Source organism: Amphibalanus amphitrite, unplaced genomic scaffold (assembly GCF_019059575.1).
Source record: "Amphibalanus amphitrite isolate SeventyFive unplaced genomic scaffold, NRLGWU_Aamphi_draft 000067F_arrow, whole genome shotgun sequence".
NCBI lineage: Eukaryota > Metazoa > Arthropoda > Thecostraca > Balanomorpha > Balanidae > Amphibalanus > Amphibalanus amphitrite.
In genome coordinates, this window is record NW_024881563.1 from 495,914 (window position 1) to 514,209 (window position 18,296).

Below are 18,296 nucleotides of genomic sequence, written 5' to 3' on the forward strand. Positions count from 1 at the left end.
AATTTTCCGACGGATTTCGCTCAAATTTTCAGGGAACGTGTCAAATTGATGTATAATAAGGTACTGAAAGTTTGACGTCACTGGCGTAACGCGTTTAGAAGTTATTGGCGAAAAACGGGAGGGGGGGGGGCAGATTCTGCCCCCCCCCCAGCGGGGCGCGGGTTAAACGAGCGACATTTGAGCGAAACATTTTTAGCGATTATCAAATTAACCCGCGCCCCACTGGGGGTGGGGGGTGCTATTCATAGCCCCCCTCCCGTTTTTCTGCAATAGGGTAGTGTGGGGTAATTTGAACATATTTTTACGTCTTCTCCGTTGTACCAAATTCCAGTTCAACCCTGGATGAAGAAAAACTGCTTCAGTAGCGCAAGTGTCACTTGCTTTCACCATGCAAGCCTCATTTTTGGACGAGCCGAGCATACCTTGAATAGCATAGCCTCACTTCTCCACCAAGTCACGGTGTGTTCAAATTGCCCCACCGTGGGGTAATTTGAACATACTGCCTTTACCTGTCATAAAAACGATAGTCTCGCCAGCACCGATGTTGTTTGACCCATAAACAAATAGGCAGAACAATTCTAAACATACCTTCACTTGAAAAATCAACACAACAGCAAAAATAACAGTTGCAGAGTATCAATATCTGCACGCTGCACACCGGTCAGTTGACAGAATTCGCCCCTCTTCAATTAACAGAACGTCATTCATCATTTTTGTTCGATAAAAACTCTCCCAACCGTACTACATCTGTTAAAGTGGTGCCAATCGAAACCTGGACATTTGGAGTTCTGATTTTGTCCAATGTCCAATTCGGAATTGGTTGGACAAAGGTAGCAGACTGGACAACATTGGATGATGGCTTGCTACACTTCAGCGCTTTTTATAAAGTAATCGTGCATAGCATTGATTGGCGAATGGAAAGCTTGTTAAACTCTCAATATAATGAACACTTTTCGGCTGGTAAAATTACATGATAAGCAATATAAATGACGGTTTTGAGTGTTGATAGCTGCATAATTTTTGGACATATTTGGACAAATAGTTGACTTAAACATTTTTGGACGGAAAATCAACAAAAATGCCGGACATTAGACGGATATTAGACGTAAATTTTCTAAAACTGGCATCACTTATCTGCTACTGCCTTGGGTCGAAAATATTGGCAAAAAAAAACTGGGAGCGTTGTTTTTTTCGGAGCTATCCCTGTCTTCATTCAAATTCTCACACTATGTTCAAATACCCCACGCTAAAAGTTATTTTGCCATTTTAAAAAAACAGGGTTCAAAAGCAAATTTCTTGGATTGAAGGCACTGATTAGGTCATTATACAACAAAAGCCGTTGCGTATTAGGCGCTAGCAATGCAAGATTTTGCGCTGCAATGAAGTTGCAATGACGTGCTGTTAGGCGTTTTTCCTTGCGAAATTGATTTTTTACACTGTGCGTCAACATCTTCATTCCCTGAAACTTTAAACCCCGTTCATATGATAGCCCTTTTAGTTGCGATAATTTCCCTCACTGGTCTTATTGTCATGCCACTTATGGATTTTCCGTAATTTTCTGTTATTCACACTATGTTCAAATTACCCCACATGTTCAAATTACCCCACCCTACCCTAACTTCCAAACCGCTTGACGTTTCGACGCCAAACTTTCATAACCTTCGGCTGCATCAATTTGACAAATAGTGTCAAAATATGAACTTCGTAGCTACCATAGGTCGGCCGGAAATGACGTCAGAGTGACGTCATTTCGTCATGTTTGGCCGATTTCCACGCAAAACATTGAACCACGGCAATCGCTCCCAAGAGCTCAGTTTTTAAGCTAGTTAGATCCAATTTCTTTGCATGAAAGGACTCAGAATAGACTTCGCTATCAAACTGCTATCTCGGATTTTCAAAATTTTGAAAATTTCGAAAATTTTGTATAATATTCAAAATTTATATTTTTTATTTTTTCAAAAAGTTTTTGACTTTTCGAAAAAACGGGATATGTGTGATAGAACGCATGCTAATGACTAACTGTAGCAAGTTTTAGCTAAATATCTTCAAAAATGGCCAAGTTATACGCATTATTGCAAGTCGCAGCGAGTCGCAGCTAACAAGCGCCGTGCACCCAGTCGCGGCTCCCAGTTGCCGCGGGACTCGACCTCTCCCGGGGCTAAGCGGCCGGCCGCGGAGGGTGTGGAGCTCAGCGAGAGGGCACTGGCTACAATCCAGACTATGATTGACTGTGCGGTCGCTAAAGTCGCTTCTTTGTACGAGCCGTAAATATAGCACTTGCAGATGCGACTGGAACAAGTAGAGGGAGAACTGATGGATCGCGATGTCGAGATCCGTCGCCTCAGGGAGCAGCTAGAAGCCTGCGACAACGCCTTCGAGCATCTAACCCAGCGGGTTGAAAGCATGGGCGTTAATTGACGACTGTCGTCCCTGATCCTTGCGTGCGATGATTTTCGACGCCGCGACGACCATGAGGACATTGAAGAACGTGTGGTCGAAGTTATCAGAAAACGGCTGCCGAGCATCAAACTGGTCACGGCGGATGTTCAAGTCGCACATCGACTGCCGGCGAAAAATAAAGTGATTGTCAAGTTCTTGAAACGTCGCTTGCGAGATGACATTTATGAGAGCCGCTTTTCGCTGTTCGGCCGCGGGGGCTCGGCGCCTGGTGCATGCCGTGACAGTCTGGCCCCCCTCTACATCACGGAGGACCTCACGCCGACCAGAACCGCTCTGTATCAGGAGTTCCTTCGTGCCAGGCGGCCGGAGAACGGCCAGCTGGTCGCCTCAGTTTTCAGCCGCCGCGGAGTTGTCTGGTGCCGCAGGGAGAGGGGCGGCGGTAACATCAGCGTCCCCGACGAGCAGCACCTGCGGCGCATCCTCGGAGGGGCTCGATTCCCGCCCCCTCCGCCCCCCCCGATCTGGCCTCGGCAGGTCGCGTGCCGGCCGGTCGCTCCGGCGGACCGCGCGCCGGTGGCGGGGGCGCCGTGACCTGGTTGGAGCCGGCGCCGCGCGGGGGCGGGGAGCCTGCCGTGTGTGCGCCGGCGGCGGCTTCGGCTGCTGCGTCTGCTCCGGTCGCTTCGACTGCCCCATCTGTTCCGGCGGCCGCGGTCGCTCCGGCGGCTCCTTCTGATCTGGCGGCCGCGGTCGCTCCGGCTGCTGCCCTGTCCCCGCCCGCGTCTGGTGCGGTGCAGTCGTCCGCCGCGGTCTCCGCGTCGGGGTCGGCGCGGACCGCTGAGAGCAGGTAGACACTCGGCTACCCTGTCGCGTCGGTGGATCTATGTGAAACTCGGTAAGCCCAATGAATTGCGTCAGGTCTCGCTGACGTCGCGATCGTAGACCGGTCGTTGTTGCCAGTTGCGTGAGGTATACATAGAGTTCCGCCTTGCTTCGTTATCCTTTTTAACCGTGTGGTGTGTTGAATGGTTTTCTTAATAGAGTTAAGATGCGTAATGTTTCGTGTACCTACCAAGTTTTTTTTCTTTTGAGTGGTCCAAGGTAAAAAGCTGTAGTACAGCGGCAGGTTTTGGTCCCGTATCGAGCGGTTCGGGTTGCAGGTCTTTGCTAGCGGCTGTTAAGTGAGAGGGAGAGCTGACTATGTAGATTACCGCAGCTCGGTCGTACTGACTCCGTCAATATCGTGTATTAGGCAACGTGCGTGTTCCGATCGCACACAGCAGCACCCCGTCGGCTGACCGGCCGCTCGCCGCCCGGGGGAACACTCCGACAGGCGTGGTGTATGGGTGCGCCTGTACAGTTCTGGGCGCCAGATGAGGGGTTTTTGGTTGGGGTTAGTGATGTCAGTTACGGAAAATCGGAATACCGATACCAAACCAAATACCAACCAAAACCGTGGAGAAATACCGAAACCAAACCAACTTGGGAACATGAGGGAAATACCAACTTTTTACCGATTTCTTAGCCTCTTATACATTAGTGGGGGTTCATGATACCAACCAAATACCAAACACATTAGTGTTGAAATACCAAATACCAAGTTGGTATCGGTTTGGTATCGGTATACCAAAAAGTCGGTATCCGACTGACATCTCTAGTTGGGGTGGGAAGTGTTTACTTGTTTTACTGTGAACTGGATTCAGAGTATGAGACTGTAAAGTCATATTTAAACACAGGTATATTAATGATAGTAAATCGTTTAGCGGACTGATTCTGGGTGTAAAGAAGTTATTTTTCCCTGTTTTTCGACCTTTATTGACAGGTCTTCAAAGGGGCAATGCGATTAAAAAAATATTGGATTCAGAGTATCAGGACAAAATAATTTTCATCATTAAAGCTAATGCCTATAAGCCACGGAGGCGCATATTGATCGAAAACATGAAGTGTTCAATCAGATGTTGCAATGATCTAGTACTTGAGTTGCGTCGGCTACTGTGCCGTTGCGGAGATGTTGCGAACTTGATAGGATTGAGCATGGAATGCCTTATGCCGTTGAAGGTCAGCTTAAGATTCATTTTTGGAAGTTCATAGTTTAGCTGTGTAATGGAAGAAGATAGACAAAACTTTCTTAATTTGTCCATTGTTACATTTAATGTTCGCGGTCTTCGGGACCGCATAAAGAGAAGATCAATTTTCCGGCATCTCAGAATTGCATATTCGAAAAACATCATTGTGTTACAGGAGACGCATTCAAGACCAAGTATGGAATTTGGATGGAAAACTGAATGGAAGGGCAAAATAATATTTTCTCACGGTTCTGAATCGGGCCAGGCTGGTGTTGCTATATTGTTTCCTCCCGGATTCGCATTTAACGTTAATGCGAGTCAGGTAGACGATAAAGGTCGATTTGCGGTCGCCGAAATCGTGTTACGGGATTGTAATATGCCCATCATTGGTGTCTATGGACAAGCCAATGACAATCAAGACCATAAATGTAAATTTCTTGACACGGTCAGAGAGCTGCTACTGTGCTATAAGTAACAGCCACAAGGTACTTTTGGCAGGTGACTTAAATATAAAGCTTGATGCACTGGATACGGGTAGTACAGCGTTCAAAAAATCACGAGCCTCTACAAAGCTGCGTGACATAATAGATGAGTTTTCACTTCAGGATTGCTGGCGAGCTCAGCATCCAGCAAGCAGACAGTATACATGGCGACGAGTGACACCGCTACAGCAGTCACGCATCGATTACATATTCATTCGTTGGCTCTAGCTTAGTACAGTAGGGTAGGGTGGGGTAATTTGAACGCTTCCATGACAAAATATCGAAACGCAAAATATCGAACGCAAATTATCGAAAGCAAAATATCGAAGTCGCAAATTATCGAAATTGCAAAATATCGAAATCGCAAAATATCGAATTGCAAAATATCGAAATCGCAAAATATCGAATCGCTAAATATCGAATTGCAAAATATCGAAATCGCAAAATATTGAATAGCATAATATCGAAAGCAAAATATCGAAACGCAAACTATCGAAACGCAAAATATCGAAAGACAAAATATTTTTTATTTATTTTTTTTTTATAGAAATACACCGCCACCCATGAACAGGTGACCAGGAGTGCCCCCGCCCTCGAACCCAGCGACAACAGAACCCTTACGTTAACACCAGAAAAAAACTGAGGAGATAAATGTCGCGGCACTCCCTGCTAAGAAAGGAAATAAACTAAACACAAGCAAAGAAGAAATGAGAGGAGCCAGGGATTGTTAGTATGGCATACGAAGAAGGCAGAAAGTAGTCAATGGACTAATGAGCCATTGACTTGTTACGAGACTGCCCCCAATTGTCCTAGTTTCTGCTATACAGAACCAGATCAGCCCCGAATCAGAGATTACGTACACTGGTCGCTTTATATTCACTTAAGTGCGTAACGAGTGAGTTCAAGTATCTAACGACCAGTGCGGCAAGTATCAGATGACAATGTGACCATTTTAGTTCAAGTGCTAGCACACAACAATGACGGGTACAAGAGGAAGTGCTCGTGTCAATCAAGCACGGGGAAGGAAGAGGAAAGTCTGTGCTCGTAGCAATCAAGCACCGCGACAGGGGAGGGAAAGGATACCAGAGAGTCGCCCTGGCGCTGTTACCGAATCGTTGCCATCAATTCGGACCACAGGTAAGGAGCGGGGAGGCGACAGCGAGCTCACCTGGCAGAGTCCCGGTCTCAACTGACCGCCAGGCCAAAACGAGTCTCGGCCCGAGCCGAGGTCACGGGCACAGACCAATCAACGTGCAGCACGTACATCGCCGTGCGCATCCGCATGCGCACGCGCACGCGCACGCGCACACGCACAGACAAAAACACCCATCACCGACAAAAGCACGGAAACGACGAGACTCGAACTCGCTTCACCATAGCATCTCACAATGCGAACCCGGCGCCTTAACCACTTGCGCCACCGTTCCGCGCTGCTACGGCACCATCGTGCCACGGCAAGCGGAGGGCACCGTAACACTATCCCCTCCCCAACAAGTTTGCGACCCGCAAACTATCCGTGCGCACGAAATTCAGGATCCTTGAACAATTCATAAATTAAACATAAATACCAAACCATAGGCACTATCAGAACAGATACAACTCTTCACTTGGAGGTCAGCCACGTTGGGAAGCCGGGTAAAAGGCGTGCATAACCTTCCTCCGACAGATGGACCCCATCCACTCGAAAAAAGTTCTCATTTCGCACCAGGTGGCGGCTCCGTCTCCTGGTACAGAGACGCCGCCCGAGCGGAAGAAGGCACACGTCGTCCATATCCGCGATGAATCTACCGACATGGCGCTCCAGATGATACGCAGGTGTCTGCTCCCAGGGTCTCCCCAGGTCCATGCGCCGAGGCAACGGTCCCAGGATCAGAACGGTCCGCGCCACGACATGAAGAGCCGCGATGGTCCCCGTCACCACCTCGCGGAGGGCCTCACAGCGTGCAGGAAGACCGCTGATGGCCGCCGATGTATTTCGGCGGGGGTAAACATCATTTCCTGTTAACCAGATGACAGCGCTGCCCACCTCAAGTCCACGGTCCTCAGCTTCTGATGTCCAAGACCGAACATGCTCCGACGCAGCGTCGAGAAGAAGCCTCCAGGTCTGGCCGCCCTGAGCTAGTGATAGGAGTTCGTCGGGCTCCCTCACCGTGACAGGGGCGTCCCTGGCAATCGAATCGCCGCAGATCATGTGCAGGCGCCGTGCATCACGGAAGGCCCTCGGAGGCTGCAGTTCTCGTAGCCATTCCAGGTCGGTTTCGTCCAGCTCTAGGTCGTCCTGAGCAGGGGCAGCCGAAAGGATCTCCTCCAGCAAATCCATCCTGAAGAGAAGAACATAAAACGGCAGAAAACATGCAGATGATGACACAAAGAACATTTTGCTATGCTTATGCCAACGTCACCCACCGTTAAAAAAAAAAAAAAAACTAGGTGGAATTGTAAGAGTGGCTTCGGGGGGTCTGACGTGGACGGAGGTTGTATCGGCTGGATGAATCGGACATCTCAGTTGGAGGATCACTTCGTGGAGTGGAAGTAGGATCCGCCGCTCTCAGGGTTCCAGTACCGCTGTCCCAGCTGAAGTCGGGTGTGTGGTACTTCCACAGTCGGTTGACATGCACCACTTTGCGTTTTCCATGGGCAACCCTCTGTATGCGGTAAGTGACGTCTGACAAGCGATGAACCACGACATACGGCCCCTCCCAGTCACTCATGAGCTTGGGCGACTTCCCTTTTACTCGACGTGGGTTGTACAACCACACTTGATCTCCTTTGTTGAAGGCAGCTTCCCTTGAGTTTTTGTCATGTCTTTGCTTCATAGCATCTGCAGCCACCTTAAGACGACGTCGGACGACCTGATGGACATCATCCAGGTGCCGTTTCAGGCGTCCCACGTAGGTTGCACTGTCCACTGGGGGATCTGTGTCTGGTGGTCGCCCGATCACCAGGTCCACAGGCATGCGTAGCTCGTGGCCAAACATCATGCATGCTGGAGATAAATTCGTCATCTCGTGCTCTGCAGAACGGTATGCCATCAGCAGGAGTGGCAGCTTCTCGTCCCAGTCGTCCTGTCCGTCAGCGCAGAACTTGGCTAACTCCTCTCCCAGAGTTCGATTAAACCGCTCTACCATGCCATCTGACTGAGGTCTGAGGGGAGTGGTCCTGGTTTTTCTTATCCCCAGAAGATCGCAGCATGTACGGAACACCTTTGACTCGAAATTTCTGCCTTGGTCTGAATGGAGCTCATCAGGGACTCCAAAGCGTGAGAAAAAGTTGTCAACGAGAGCGCGGGCGATGGTTCCAGCCTCTTGATTAGGGACAGCGATGGCTTCCGGCCATTTTGTGAAGTAGTCCATTGTGACGCAGATGAACCTGTTGCCTGACTTGGTGACCGGCAATGGTCCAGCGATGTCTACAGCCACTCTTTCCATTGGAGCGCCACTGACGAGGAGCTGCAACGGGGCGTTTCCCTGCCTTTGAGGACCTTTCTTGGCGCAGCATACATCACAAGACCTGCACCACTCTTTCACATCATTCCGCATTCCCAGCCAGTAAAATTTCTGACGCAATCGTCCCAGAGTTTTCTTTGTACCGAGGTGACCACTGGAAATGTTGTCGTGCTCTTGCTTTAAAACGTTTGGACGAACCTTCTTGGGTACGACCACCTGCCAATGAAAACTTAGACCATCAGTAGACTCCCATCTGTATTCCAGAACCCCATCGCTGACCCTCAGTGCATCCCACTGGGACCACAAATTCTTTGCTTCTGGCCCCAGATAGCTGACCTGGTCCCAGGCTGGTCGCAGTTGTCCAGCATTCAAATGACGAAGAATGGGCCTAATGCTGTCTTCTTCTTGCTGAGCTTGTCTCAGCTCAGCCACTGAGACTGCCTCAGGTATCAGGAGTCTTGCCCTCTGGTGCTGTGCATCACTACTGAGTCTCGAGGAATCGCTGGCTTTGGGAAGTGTGTGCGATGGTTTTGTGCTGCTTTGTGGTCTTCCACCACGGGACTTTACCTCTTCTGGCATTGATGCGGTCAGCTGTTTGCACTGCAGACTGTTGGCATCTTCCTTGGAACCACAGTGTCTGCAGGCTGAGGCACATGGTCTCCTGCTGAGAGCATCGGCATTGTGGTGCGTTTTTCCTGGGCGATATCGGATCTCAAAATCGTACTGGTCCACTCGGGCGATCCATCTGGCCAGTTGCCCCTCGGGTTCTTTCAGCTGCCGGAGCCACTGTAGAGCTGCATGGTCTGTTCGAGTCACGAAGTGCCTACCATAGAGATAGTGGTGAAAGTGCTTCATCGACTCCACGATCGCCAACAGCTCTCTACGGGTCACACAGTAATTTCGCTCTGGACTGCTCAGAGACCGGCTGAACCCTATTCCTGGCGGGCTCCGCCGGGACAAGAAACTGGCGGGGGGGGGGCCGATTCGGCCCCCCCTGAGATCTCGAGAACGAAGCAAGATAGCGACAAGCGGTAAACGGCATCGGATACGCACGGCCAAGATCTACAATTTTTACTAAGGTCATTTTCAGGTCAGGTCAAAGATGACGTCACAGGGGTCGAAAAAGTCAAAATGGCGGCGCTAGATATGGAGAGAGTTTTTCTCGAATAACTTTCGAATTAGTCAAGATAGGAACAAACTAAGGGCATCATCGTGATCCTCTCGTCAATCCGCATCGAATGATATATATGTTGACCTCGAAAGGTCAAGGTCAAAGGTTGACCTCAGGTCACGTGACCTCGAGGTCATCATGTATATCATTCGATGCGTCTTGACGAGCTGAACACAATGAGACCATCCACGCGTCTGTATCTTGTTCCTGTACGGAGTTATTGGCCAAAAACCTTTGGTGACCTTTGATGACGTCACATGACCTCACAGCTGCCCAACAGCAAAACAGACCTCAAGGTAGTGAAGGTTGATCGTATATGAAGTCATGTATGGTATATGGGGCCATTCCGACCCGTTTTAGTGGTAAAAACAGGGAGTTGATTTTTCCCCCATTGACTTATAATGGGGAGGTCGCGAAATTGACCTGACCTTAGGTCACCGATATCAAAATTCCGAGATATACAAATTGCACATACTGGTACCCTAACTAAACCCTGAAGAGAAAAAATTGATCGGTCAAAAACTCTAGCTCTAGCGTGATTGCAAACTTTTCTGAGGTAGGGTCACCAAACCGCCTCTGGTGACCTGACCTGAGGTCAGATCAACTCAAAATTTTCAGACATGTTGCGTAGAAGCCTTTTAGGAAAAGTCAGAAAATTTGAGCTTCCTAGCTCAACGCGTTTGGGAGAAATAACCAAAAAACCTCAGGGGGGGGGGCTCCTGAGGCCCCCCCCCCGCCAGGAATAGGGTGAAGTAGGCAATCACGTGCTCTTGCCCGTCCTGTATCTGAGAGAGAACGCCGCCGATGCTGCAGCTGCTGGCGTCGGTGTCAAGCACAAATGGGTCTGATTCGTTGGGTACGCCAGGACTGGGGCTGATACCAACCGCTCCTTCAGCTCTTCGAAAGCACGTTGGCATTCGTTGGTCCACAGGAAGCGTTCATCCTTCTTGGTGAGACGATGAAGAGGTGCTGCGATTCGGGCGAACTCCTGCACAAATCGTCTGTAGTAGGTGCACAGCCCCAGGAAGCTGCGGAGCTGATTTTTGTCCTTTGGCACTGGCCAGTTTCGTACCGCAGTGGTTTTCTCCTCATCGGCGGAGATGCCGTCTGCCGATACAACATGACCGAGATACTTCACTCGCCGCTGGAACAGGTTGCACTTTTTCGGGTTTAGCTTTAGGCCGACCCTGCGGAATCTACCCAGGATTTCTTGTAAGTGACATAGCTGCTGCTTGAATGTTTTCCCCAGCACGATCACATCGTCCAGGTACACGAGAGATGCTTTCCACGTGAGACCATCCAGAACTCGCTCCATGAGTCTTTCAAATGTTGCCGGAGCGTTGCAGAGCCCAAACGGCATGACCCGGAACTGCATCAGGTTTCCCCCAGCAGAGAACGCAGTTTTTTCTTTGTCACTGTCAGCCATTTTCACCTGATGGTAACCTGACTTCAGGTCAAGCGTCGAGAACCACTGGCTCCCTGACAGTGCATCCAAAGTGTCATCTATTCTGGGTAGAGGGTAGGAGTCCTTCACCGTGACTTCGTTGAGAGCCCGATAGTCCACGCAGCATCGATGGCTACCATCCTTTTTCTTCACCATGACAATTGGAAATGACCAAGGACTCTTCGACGGTTCTATGACTCCCTGCTCTTTCATCTCTTCAATTATCTTGTGCGCTTCTTCACGTTTCCCGAGGGGAATTTTTCTTGGTGGGCATTTGATTGGCCGCTGATCCCCTGTGTCGATGGTGTGTTCGGTGAGATTCGTGCATCCGAGATCCGTCGCATCCCTGGAGAAGACATCCGCATATTCAATGAGCAGGTTCTCCAGCTGTTCGCTCTCAGAGGCTGAAAGGAGCGAGCGACTTCGCTGAAACAGCTCACGCAGATGCTCTGGCAGGCTGCTCGCTTTGTGACTAGACGGTGCTGTCTGCTCGATCTCTTCCACTGTCTCACCAATGCCCAGAACCGTGCCTTGTGACAGGTGGACAGATTTGTCCAAAAGATTGGCAACCAATGCTGGCACACATTGTTTGCTACAGTCAACAAGCGTCTTCCCCACCATGAGTCCTTCGTCGAGTTCATCGCTTCTCTCGACAATGGCTGATGCCGTGAACACATCTCCCTCTTTTCGGCACTGCACGATAGCCTCCGACTTCGGCGGGATCCGGATGTCCCTCTGAACTGTTATCCTGAACGTCCGGACAGGCTGCTCATCTTGGTGCATACGCACTGGAACGTGCATGCCATCCAACACCATGCGCAGATTCGGTATATCAAGTTGACAGTGGTGGCTGTTAAGGAAATCCAGTCCCAGGATACACGGGTCTTCGATGTCAGCGATGTACACAGGGATCCGCACAAGTGCGCCTCCAACACCCAGTTCAGCTTCTGCTGGCCCTTTTAATGGGACACGATGGCCCGTCACCCCGCATAGTTCCACTTGCGATAGTGGAATGTCGATGTTACCAAAGACATCAGCTCTTACGATAGTTTTGTTTGAGCCTGTGTCGATTAACAACGGGTACGGCTTACCATTGATGGTCCCATCTGTGAAGAGTGATGCCACGTCGCACTGTCTCGTATTGGGTGAGGGCTTCACAGGACTTGGTTCGCGATCAGCTGACGAGCGCCCTTCATCGCCAACTGGTTCTAGTTTTCCGAGTTGTGTTCTGTCGTCCGGCCCCCAGATATCGACCTCGATGCCTGCTGCGACCGCGGAGCCCGGCAATCTCGGCGAAGATGACCCATTCTCCCGCAGTTCCAACAGGGTCCCGTCGGTCGCCGCTGGATGTTACCTGAACCCGTATGAGGGGGCGCAGGACTTCTCCTGCCTCCTGCTGACCGATTTTCCAGGCGCTCCAAGGTTGCCAGGATCCCTTGCAACCAGGGATGCGGAGCCGGAGCCGGAGTCGGAGCCGGAGCCGCCGGAGCCGGCATATTTTGCCCGGAGCCGGAGCCGGAGCCGGAGCCGTGAAACAATATAGCCCGGAGCCGGAGCCGGAGCCGGAGCCGCCAAAAAAGGGGGCGACTCCGGCTCCTTTTTATTTTTTGAAGAGGAAAAAATAATTGACCTAGTTCGGTTTGACAGTACAAGGCAGTAAAACATATGGTACTTACGTCATGGGCCATCAAGTGAATGAAAAAATCCGAATATCCCCAGTATCCCACAGTACGCAAACAACTTCCTGTTTGCTCTTCCCCCCCCCCCCCACGTCTACTGCATCCCCAGAACATGAGGACCAGTCATCAGGTGACGGCCATTGTTTTCAAACCAGTGCCGTGGACTGCGACTCCCAGCACCGTCTCATCCCACACACCCCCCACCCCTCACCCCCCAATGCAGCCGAGACGGGTGTCAGCTTACGATGGTTCACTGAACTCCGATTCGCGGCGACTGCGTTTCCAATGCCATCGCTTCCTAGCCCTTTGTTCTGCCAGTTCTCTCCGAGGTGCGTTTGCGCGGGGACGCGGTGAGCCGGTCATGGCAAAGAGTAACGCGTATAACCAATCCAATTTTTCTTCCACCCGTATTTAATTGATTGCGTAGGGGATGTACTGAGTCGGAGCCGGAGCCGCCGGAGCCGGAGCCGCCGGAGCCGGACCATTTTACTCGGAGCCGGAGCCGGAGCCGGAGCCGCCATAACATTTCACCCGGAGCCGGAGCCGGAGCCGGAGCCGATTTTTTTCTCCGGAGCCGGAGCCGGAGCCGGAGCCGTCTGAAATTTCCACGGCTCCGCATCCCTGCAGTTGCAACACTGATGAGAGTGAAGTGTCTGTTGGTGTTGGTGATTCTGTGTCCGCCGATCGTGTCCTGAAACCAGAGGTCCCCTGCGCAACAGCTTCGGGTCTTCCAAATGAAGCCTTCATGGATTCCATTTCGATGGCGCATGCCAGAGCTTCTCCAAGAGAGCCCGGTCTGCTCTGTTTCACGGCAAGCTTCATCTCTGCGCTCTCCAGAGCGTCAATAAACTGGTCGCGGATCAGAATGTCCCTGAATTCGGCTGGTGCAGATGGGTAGGCGAGGTGTCCCAGTCTTTCAACATCGTGAGCTAGCTCAGGAAGTGACTCTCTTGGTTGCCTGCACTTTGCTCGGAATTGGGCTCGGAACGCTTCCTCTCGGTGCTCCACGCCGAAGCGCTGTCTAAGCGCGGCGGTGAGTTTGTTGAAATCACGGTATTGCTCTTCCGGAAGGTGACCCAGTATTTCCAGGGCAGGTCCTCTCAGGCTGGCGGCCAGTTGCATGGCCTTTTCTGGATCAGTCCATCTGTTGTTGCATGCTATCGCTTCAAATTGAGCGCAGTATGCAGCCCAAGATACAGAGCCATCGAAGTTCTGGGGAGTGCGCCGATCCCCAGCTCGCGCATCATGTTCAGGAGCCCCTGTCGGTAGCTCATCGCACTGCCGAATATCATCAGAAGCTGCAGGTTGAGGGCCTCTCGGAGCTGCAAACCGCTGAACGCTGCTCGGTGCCGCAGCGTCACAAGGCTGCGCTGCATGCCTCTGATCCAGCACAATATCTGTGAGGCTCTGGAGCTGCTCCTCGATATGTTGTACCTGTGCTTCACATATCTTCTGTGTCCGCCGCTCGCACTCTTCCAGCTTCGTATGTAGCAATACAGCTATCTTTTCCCCAAGTTCATCTGAAATATGACTCTTCGACTTCTCCTTCTCTGCTTGGCTCCTTGTGATCCTCTTCTCGTCGTCCATGTCGTCGAACGGCATGTCGTCGAACGGACTTTGCGTAATCACTTATAAGGATGGAGGGCGGGAGGTGTGGGTATCGTAAAAATTCTGACACCAATGTTACGAGACTGCCCCCAATTGTCCTAGTTTCTGCTATACAGAACCAGATCAGCCCCGAATCAGAGATTACGTACACTGGTCGCTTTATATTCACTTAAGTGCGTAACGAGTGAGTTCAAGTATCTAACGACCAGTGCGGCAAGTATCAGATGACAATGTGACCATTTTAGTTCAAGTGCTAGCACACAACAATGACGGGTACAAGAGGAAGTGCTCGTGTCAATCAAGCACGGGGAAGGAAGAGGAAAGTCTGTGCTCGTAGCAATCAAGCACCACGACAGGGGAGGGAAAGGATACCAGAGAGTCGCCCTGGCGCTGTTACCGAATCGTTGCCATCAATTCGGACCACAGGTAAGGAGCGGGGAGGCGACAGCGAGCTCACCTTTTTTTTTGTTTTTGTTTTTTTTTTTAAACCATAAAAACAAGACGAAGCTCAGAATTATCCAAGTTAGAGCGCAAATGGAACAGAGACGTTGGGCAAATGTTTCTCGGCTCACTCTGGGATGTACGGTCTGCCACGCGTAATAGCTATCTGCAGACCCTACACTATAGAATTGTTAATCGCATTATTGCTACAAATTCCTTTTTATGCCGCATTGGTAAGACCGATGACGCTTCATGTGCTCTCTGCGGATGCGATATGGAATCTTTAATGCACGCATTTTACAGCTGCGATATCGTACAAAGCTTCATTAGCGAATTGAAAAGTCACGTGCATGAAAAGTATAGCATAACGTTAGTTACTACGGCAGGCCGCTGGTTTTTCCCGCGACACGACTCAGAATCTAGCATTAACATATTGATTAAAACAGTAGCCAAGCATACAATCTTACGCTCAAAGACCTTAAAGCGCCCCCCCCCAAATATTCACCTTTTCACTTCCTTACTAGCAGCTGAAGCATTAAAAGAAAAAGGAGCAGCCCTGAGGAGTCGATGCTATAACAAATTTGAGAATAAATGGGGGAACGTCATTAACATATTACAAGCCTTAGACATACCATCAACCAACTGAGCCTCTTTCCCATCACTCCGGGTCCAAGCTGACGTGCTGCCGCCGCCGTCGATGCTGCTGCCGCCGCCGGATGGGGCCCGCTGCCGCTCCCGTACCCTCCGTCCCGTCCTGGCCGCCGCTGTCGGGCCGTCGGGCCTGTGCCGCCGCTGCGCCTGTGGCTGTGCTCTGTGCCGCGATGGTGACCGTGTCGGTGTCTGCCGCCATCGCGACCCGTTTTTCGTGCCGCCGCCGCTGTTTAGGTTGTGCTCATGTGGGTACTGTATGATTTTTATGCGCGTTTTTGTCCTTTCTTTTGTCTTTTTTCATCCTTTGTTTTTCTTTCCCATTTACTCGGCCGCTCTGAGGCAATAATCGCCTATGCGTGTGTACGCACGCGTGTGTGTGTACTGTGTACACTACAGAATCCTCGCCTCAGACGGAAGCACTTCCTGTGCGCTTCACAAATGGCAAATCTGGGCAACTTGTGCGTGCCGTTCTTTGTGATTGATGCCGTTGCCTGCGGTGCAGTTTTGTGAAGTCTGATTGTGAGTGTGCCTATATAATGTAAAATATACATGAAAAAAAAGACAGCTAGCTCACCTGGCAGAGTCCCGGTCTCAACTGACCGCCAGGCCAAAACGAGCCTCGGCCCGAGCCGAGGTCACGGGCACAGACCAATCAACGTGCAGCACGTACATCGCCGTGCGCATCCGCATGCGCACGCGCACACGCACAGACAAAAACACCCATCACCGACAAAAGCACGGAAACGACGAGACTCGAACTCGCTTCACCATAGCATCTCACAATGCGAACCCGGCGCCTTAACCACTTGCGCCACCGTTCCGCGCTGCTACGGCACCATCGTGCCACGGCAAGCGGAGGGCACCGTAACAGACTGTTGTCCGCTAACCTCCCGCTACGATCCCGAAATGAGCATTCATACATTCATACATACATTGGGTTAGGGGCACAGGGGAGCAATGCCGCTTGAACCCTATTGGCTGTAGTGTCGAACGGTGGCGGCCATATTGCGCAGACCAAGAAACGGCTGCCGCCTGTGTTGAGGAATAGGGGATTCGGGACCTCGATTTACGTTTGCGGCCGCCGCATCCGTTACGTTCAAGTTACGTAGATACGGAACCCGGCATCTTACGCAGAATTGAGTGGGGAACACGATCGTATCTTCAGAATTCCTCAAATTCACTCGCCGGACCTACATTTGCCCCGGCCGAGGGGGTTGATTGAACCCACCTCGCTAATGCGCCGCTAATTAAACTAGAATTAAGCGGTAAATTGGTCGTTTGCGACAAAGGATAATGCAGAGTGACTGGTAGGAACCCACTGTAAAGGTCCCGGGTCAACCGGTGACCTCTGAGGTCAGGTCAAGTGATCTGAGGCACGGGTTCGGTTTTTGGTAAATAACTTCGCCAAAAATGGCCGTAGAGCCGCGATTTTGGCATCATCGTGTTCAGCTAGCTCAGGCGCATCGAGTGATATACTTTTTGTTCGGGTCAGGTCAACTTAGGGTGTTGACCTCAGGTCAAGGTCAGGTCAGCACCCCCAGGTCACGAAGTTGGTCGAAAGAGGTCATGTCGCATATCATTCGATTCGGCAGGTCTTCCTGAGTCCATTGGTGGCTTTCCCGACTCGCTAGCTCAATTTGATCGGGAGTTATTGAAGAAAAACTGTGACCCTTGTGACGTCACAAATGACGTCACGCAAGGGCAACAATGCAAATATGAAGCATAGAACCTTGCAAGGAGTGCATGAAATCATGATTCTATATGCTTGAGATAGTTTCAGATCATTCTCGGCGCCAAAATAGCAATTTTCATATTTCCCCATTGACTTATAAGGGTTTAACGTATTAGTTCCTTGTATCTGAGAATTTTTTTAGGATTTCATCTTATTCTCCACTCAATTCTGCGTAAGATGCCGGGTTCCGTGTCCACATAGCTTGAACGTAACAGATGCAGCGACCGCAAACGTAAATCGAGGTCCCGAATTCCCTATTCCCCAACACAGGCGGCGGCCGCTTCCTGGTCTGCGCAACATGGCGGCACCGTTGGACACCATCTGGCGGCCGATGCGCATTCCACATTATAGAGTTCAGTGGTTAGGGGGTTTCCGTGCATACAGGTAAAAATTAGTCTGGTCATATATGATGCTGGTGTTTATGCCGGTGTGACCAGGGGAACTCTTCCAGCTAAGCAAGGCTTGTTGCTGGTCGAGTCCCCAGGTCACAGCAAAGGAATGTGGCGTATAGTCTGTATAGGTATATTGGAGCATATTTGTTAGAAATCCTTTTTCAGCTCAAGAGGGACTTTATAGAGCATGTTTAAATTTGAATTTTTGGACTAAATAACTGACTCGACTAAAATGACTTGAGAACTTTATTTTTGCTATGTGTATCTGAGGATTAGTTGATTTTTTTGTATGTCTCTTTATGATTTGTTTTGATGCTTCACGAACTTCTGACAACAAAAAGTGGGGGGTTATGATGCTGTTCCAGAGTCTAGGACCTTGTCAGAAAGCAGTTTTTGTGCGATATAATTTTCGTGTAAATGTCTCTTTGAAATGGTGTATGTTTCTTGTTTGGATATTTGGGTCATCCTGCAGATAAAATAGTGTTTCAAGAGATGGCGGCAAGGTTCCATTCAACTTTCGATGCATGATTAGAAGAAGTTGTTGTTTGGCGATATCATTTACTTTAAGAAGGTTGAGCGTTTTGAAAATGGGATCAGAGTGAGCGAGTTTAGGCTGATTGTCAATAATTCTGATGATGCGTTTCTGAAGGATTTCAATTTTGTTGAGGTATGTCGGGAAAGTAAAGCCCCATACGACGGTACAATAGTTTATGTAGGGCAATACCAAGGAGTTGTAGAGCAATAAAAGTGATTTTTTGTCTAATAAGTACTTGATTCTGTTAATGAT

The 18,296-nt window shown here is 50.2% G+C and overlaps 1 protein-coding gene across 2 annotated transcripts in view; it reads left to right on the plus strand.

Moving 5' to 3' along the window:
• LOC122378894 (protein strawberry notch homolog 1-like) overlaps positions 1-18,296 on the plus strand; it is a 550,127-nt gene that overhangs the window by 33,334 nt on the left and 498,497 nt on the right. The window lies entirely within an intron of this gene.